This window comes from Schistocerca piceifrons, chromosome 1, assembly GCF_021461385.2.
Source record: "Schistocerca piceifrons isolate TAMUIC-IGC-003096 chromosome 1, iqSchPice1.1, whole genome shotgun sequence".
In the NCBI taxonomy this organism is placed as follows: Eukaryota; Metazoa; Arthropoda; class Insecta; order Orthoptera; family Acrididae; genus Schistocerca; species Schistocerca piceifrons.
Genome location: NC_060138.1, coordinates 861226079 through 861232078, shown reverse-complemented (window position 1 = coordinate 861232078; position 6000 = coordinate 861226079).

Below are 6000 nucleotides of genomic sequence, written 5' to 3'. Positions count from 1 at the left end.
AGAAGGCAAAAGCATCAATCAATTTAAAATTATATTGCAACTGATAATCTCTCATTTATAAAAGACGATTTGCATCAATTTCCACACCTGAAACAACAGAGTGGATGTGCTGCGGACAAAAGGAATTTGTCCAGACGTATTGAAAAACGAAAATATTGAAAGATTAGAGATTAGATTAGATTAGTACTTGTTCCATAGATCATGAATACGACACTTCGTAATGATGTGGAATGTGTCAGGTTAATAAAAGGTGTCTATACAAGATACTACATTACACAAAATATTACATGACACTTTTTTTGGGTGGGGGGGGGGGGGGAATTACCCACTACTGTATCCAAAAATTCATCTAAAGAGTAGAAGGAGTTGCCATTCAGAAATTCTTTTAATTTCCTTTTAAATGCAAAAGTCATTTGGAAAGCGTTTACATAAGTTTTAAACTCGTTTTTAATTAATGAACAAAATATTATGCATATTCCAAGTGGTACAGAAATAGAGCTGATTAGATTAAAACCAATGTCATTGTTAAAAATGAAATAATCTATCTCAATGTCGAAATTATTCTCCCATAGTTAATTTTAGGTATTCATTACAAAGTGAACATTTCCTACATGTAAGAACATTTGCACATAGTTATCTCTTTGAGATGACATACAGATGAATACAAAGCATTTCACCCATGACATTTACTGGAGGTAAAACGTCGCAGATAAAGGAATCAAATTACTGGTATGTAGGATCCTGAGCTGAAACAAATGTTGTTTAAATACATAAATTAAGCCATCTAATAAAGTTAATTAAGTCCACAATCAACGTTTATTTAAGGCTATTAAGCATCGGCTGGGACTCCTAGTGAGCAGAGACAACAGACAATTATAATTTCCCAGCTCTCACTGCACCCACCCGCTCTCACTCTTCGCATCCAGATATCTGGCCTGGAGTTATCTTCACCAAACGACACTCTCTGGGAACTGTAGCACCATAAGCAAGATCCACAATTGCACTCACCATCTCATCGAAGAGATGATTTCCGACTACTGATGACCAGTGCTCCAATAAGCGTGTGCCTTTCGAGCTGACGTCAATTAACGGATTTAATTGCGTAAGTCAATTGTTCTTTTACCTCCTCTAAGCGAACAAGATTACCCCTGTCCCTGTTTTTCAACCCTGACAATGACTGAATACTCTCACAACTTTGAGAGACAGATCATCTCTGACTCGTGATACAAAAACTCTGTGGATATACTCGTAATGTGGAACATTACGTGTACAGTGGTCTGACAACTTCGGATTTAGAATTGCAGAGAGCATATTCGCAGTGGAGCTGTAATTAGCGGCATTGTTATAAGCTGCCATCTTGTATACAGAATGGTTCAAATGGCTCTGAGCACTATGGGACTTAACATCTGTGGTCATCAGTCCCCTAGAACTTAGAACAACTTAAACCTGACTAACCTAAGGACATCACACATATCCATGCCCGAGGCAGGATTCGAACCTGCGACCGTAGCAGTCGCGCGGTTCCGGACTGAGCGCCTAGGACCGCTAGACCACCGCGGCCGGCGTATACAGAATAAAATTTGATTAACTGTGATGACATTTCATTTCATACAAGAGGATGATGTATACCGGAATGTAGCTAGGAAAATAGTTTGTGGAAAATTATGATATCATGAATGGAAAAAGCACATTCAGTTCTTTGGTTATTTCAACTTCTGCCTTGTCTGTGACTTGGAACATTATGTAGTGGTGGCGTAACTCAAAGAGAACTTTGTATCCTGGGAAATCAGTAGCGCCTGCACCATGGGTGTTTATGCTCTATTTTAAGAGATTAAATTCTGGTCTTTATCGGAACTGATACACGACTTGGACACTGATTCCCATGCTGCAGACTGAGTACGTTATAGCACCCAAGACTGCTTCCCCATGGCTATGACTGTGCCTCTGATTAGTGTAAGAATTTTCAGAGTTGACGATCGCCGGAATTGTAAAGAGCCACAGAGATTTTATTCCAGGTTCTAACTTCATCGATGAGAGTCAGACAAGAGTATGAGTCTGAACTTCTAATCATTTTGTTTTATAGACATAAGGATTCAACAGAATAACAAAATTTCTATCTGGAAGTGTGGAAGATAGTTGTGTAAACATATTGGGGAAGCGACTTCCCTCCTCCAAAAGTTTCCATTCAAGCTACTACATATTATTCAGCCATAATAATTTAACTTCTCTTCGAAGGTCGAGGGAAGTTAAATCGGCGACCATGACAGGTCTCTGTGTATAATATTTGTGTGTATCTGTTTCATGCCACAACGGAACGAGTACTGCTGTTACGACATTGGGTGCGGACTACGCAGGCCCGTCACATGCGAATTTCAGACCAGAAACTAGTAAAACGTCATATAAAGGCAGGACCTGTAAACACATGTCTTTCTACATCTTTTATCCCATCAATTTGATTCTGGTAGAGCGTAGAAGTGGAAAGGACTCTGTTGCTGTCCTACGCAAAGGATAGTTCTCCATTTTCGCTATCATTATGTAGACAAACTTCTGGAGCGGTAGTTTGTGAAATGCTGCGAGATTTTAATTACGTGTGAAATAGTGACTCAATTAACTGTGTGCGTTAATCAGAAAAGTAGAATTTACGGAACTGTTGGCAGCATTTCATGCTTTTAACTAGCGAGCAGTCTAAAAGCAAGCAGAACAAGAAAGCGAAATGCAGTCCGCTAACGGGCGCTATAGCCGACCCCACAGCTGCTGCGCATTATCTAGTTAGATCCTCAGCACCCGCGATTGATGTCCTCGCCGTAATTGTGCAAAAGCTTGGTTTGCTATCTGATAATATGTCTCATATGTGGCAAACGCAGTCAACCATGGCACAAGTGCAGTCTTTTATGGCACAAGAGCAAAAAGATTCAAAACTACACTCCTGGAAATGGAAAAAGGAACACATTGACACCAGTGTGTCAGACCCACCATACTTGCTCCGGACACTGCGAGAGGGCTGTACAAGCAATGATCACACGCACGGCACAGCGGACACACCAGGAACCGCGGTGTTGGCCGTCGAATGGCGCTAGCTGCACAGCATTTGTGCACCGCCGCCGTCAGTGTCAGCCAGTTTGCCGTGGCATACGGAGCTCCATCGCAGTCTTTAACACTGGTAGCATGCCGCGACAGCGTGGACGTGAACCGTATGTGCAGTTGACGGACTTTGAGCGAGGGCGTATAGTGGGCATGCGGGAGGCCGGGTGGACGTACCGCCGAATTGCTCAACACGTGGGGCGTGAGGTCTCCACAGTACATCGATGTTGTCGCCAGTGGTCGGCGGAAGGTGCACGTGCCCGTCGACCTGGAACCGGACCGCAGCGACGCACGGATGCACGCCAAGACCGTAGGATCCTACGCAGTGCCGTAGGGGACCGCACCGCCACTTCCCAGCAAATTAGGGACACTGTTGCTCATGGGGTATCGGCGAGGACCATTCGCAACCGTCTCCATGAAGCTGGGCTACGGTCCCGCACACCGTTAGGCCGTCTTCCGCTCACGCCCCAACATCGTGCAGCCCGCCTCCAGTGGTGTCGCGACAGGCGTGAATGGAGGGACGAATGGAGACGTGTCGTCTTCAGCGATGAGAGTCGCTTCTGCCTTGGTGCCAATGATGGTCGTATGCGTGTTTGGCGCCGTGCAGGTGAGCGCCACAATCGGGACTGCATACAACCGAGGCACACAGGGCCAACACCCGGCATCATGGTGTGGGGAGCGATCTCCTACACTGGCCGTACACCACTGGTGATCGTCGAGGGGACACTGAATAGTGCACGGTACATCCAAACCGTCATCGAACCCATCGTTCTACCATTCCTAGACCGGCAAGGGAACTTGCTGTTCCAACAGGACAATGCACGTCCGCATGTATCCCGTGCCACCCAACGTGCTCTAGAAGGTGTAAGTCAACTACCCCGGCCAGCAAGATCTCCGGATCTGTCCCCCATTGAGCATGTTTGGGACTGGATGAAGCGTCGTCTCACGCGGTCTGCACGTCCAGCACGAACGCTGGTCCAACTGAGGCGCCTGGTGGAAATGGCATGGCAAGCCGTTCCACAGGACTACATCCAGCATCTCTACGATCGTCTCCATGGGAGAATAGCAGCCTGCATTGCTGCGAAAGGTGGATATACACTGTACTAGTGCCGACATTGTGCATGCTCTGTTGCCTGTGTCTATGTGCCTGTGGTTCTGTCAGTGTGATCATGTGATGTATCTGACCCCAGGAATGTGTCAATAAAGTTTCCCCTTCCTGGGACAATGAATTCACGGTGTTCTTATTTCAATTTCCAGGAGTGTATCAGATGGCACAAGCGCAGTCTAAAATCCAGACACAGGATGACTTAATTCCGACGATCGTGCAAAATCAAAACGAAATGCAATAGACGATAGCTGATCTTATCAGAAAGCAAGAGAACTTGTCGAATAAGTTACAAGAGTTGCGATAGGTTCAGAACAAATTTCTGGAAGAGATCGAAAAGACAGGTGATACTGTCCATGAAATTATGGATCGACAGAATCAGCTAGAAGAAACAGTCGCTAGCCTCAGCAAAACAGTGCAAGACATTTCCTTACTACAGGGAGATAAAATCAAAGAAAATTTTGAGGTACATAAGCGTTACCTTTCGCAGGAGATCGATCACTAGGCAAAGGAGAAGGAATAGCAAATGAATCAGGCGATAACAGATGGTGTAAAATCTGTTGTCTCATCCTTATCTCCAGATGAATTGCCAGAAGAGAGTTTCTTTAAGAAAGGATTAGAAGACTAGGCTCCGATTTCGTGAAATGGAAGAAGCAAGTCGAGGGCTCTATTACGATGACCAAAGGAAAGCTAGACGAGATTTGAGGGGCGGTGAATAGTGGCAGAAAGGAACATCCAGCTCCACGACCACAAACTTCGGGCGACGTATCCAATTACGGAAATCCAAACGCGTATTCGCAACACTATAGTACCCCTTTTAGCCTACAATAAGCCGCTACGGGCCAGTGCATGTATACTATACCCAATATAGAAGAGAAAATGCTCAAATATCGACAGTTTCAGATATGTAATCCCGATAAGAGGACGGTATATCCCGTAGTGTTCGTGAGAAGCTTCAGAGGAGCTTTGCCAATGAGCTGAATTGATGCACAGAAGATAAGCTTTGTATCAGGTTATATGGGCAACCGACGCAAGCGAATTTCGTAGGACTTTCGATGAATGTGAACAGGCTTTCTCAGCAAAATACTGGTCGCGCGGGATTCAACAAAGGTTGCGCCAAGAAGTATTTTATCCTGAACAATTCTCTTTCAAGCAAGGGACGTTAAGAAAGTACTTCGAAAAATATCTCAATACATGTTACTACTGGTGTAACCTCCCTCTTACTAATCGGCCTATCCTGCTTGCGATATAAAAAATGACCATGGATCGCGTGTATGCCTAATGGATTTTTTCTAATTGGATAAGGCTATCTTTCCCGAAGAAGCGATACCGATAAGTAGGAGGAAAGTGTACAACCGACCTTTCTGAAAATTAAAAAGTAATTAAATCGAACAGTGTTATACTTTAGAAAATGAAAGTTTTTTGTGCATTCACTCACGAACAACACGAGACAGAAACGGGGTACCACTGATCATGAATCCAAAAGTTACATTAATACACGAAAAGGAAATAACTAATGCTCACCAGCCCACTAGGGCCATTTTCATCCAAAATCCTGTACAAGATGATGGGAAAGAAAAACGTATTATTAAACACTGACGCGGCAACTGGAGGTCGTCACGTTTTTTGACACTAATTTTAAGTGAGTATGTAATGATAAAGAAAGCTGAGAAGTCACTCTTTCATTATGTTTGGCATTAAACTTTGAAAAAGGCAAGCAACTAATGATTTGAAAATATGTAATTAAACTGTGTTAGTATTGAACTTCATTACGTGAACAATGATTTTCAGTGACCTCAACATAATGTCAGCAA